Source organism: Octodon degus, unplaced genomic scaffold (genome assembly GCF_000260255.1).
Source record: "Octodon degus isolate 3935 unplaced genomic scaffold, OctDeg1.0 scaffold00353, whole genome shotgun sequence".
NCBI classification, from domain to species: domain Eukaryota; kingdom Metazoa; phylum Chordata; class Mammalia; order Rodentia; family Octodontidae; genus Octodon; species Octodon degus.
In genome coordinates this window covers 436495-436765 of record NW_004524929.1, presented here as the reverse complement: position 1 = coordinate 436765, position 271 = coordinate 436495, and positions in this window count along the sequence as shown.

Below are 271 nucleotides of genomic sequence, written 5' to 3'. Positions count from 1 at the left end.
TAGCGAAACTGTGCGTCCACCCTGGGGCAGCAGGGGGCGGGAGAAGCCTGACTCCAGGCCGCGCTCCCCGTCACGTGACCCGGGGCTCGCTCGCCCGCTCTCCGCTGCGGGTCCTGCTTCCGGCCCGGCCATCACCCGGAAGTGGGCGTAGTGGGAGGGGCGGGGTGAGGGCTGCTCCCGCCCAGGCTAGGGTGGAAAAAGAAGCCGCGGGAGTTGTCGCCGCCGCTGTCGCCGCCGCCGCCGCCGCCGCCGCCGCCGCCGCCGCCGCCGC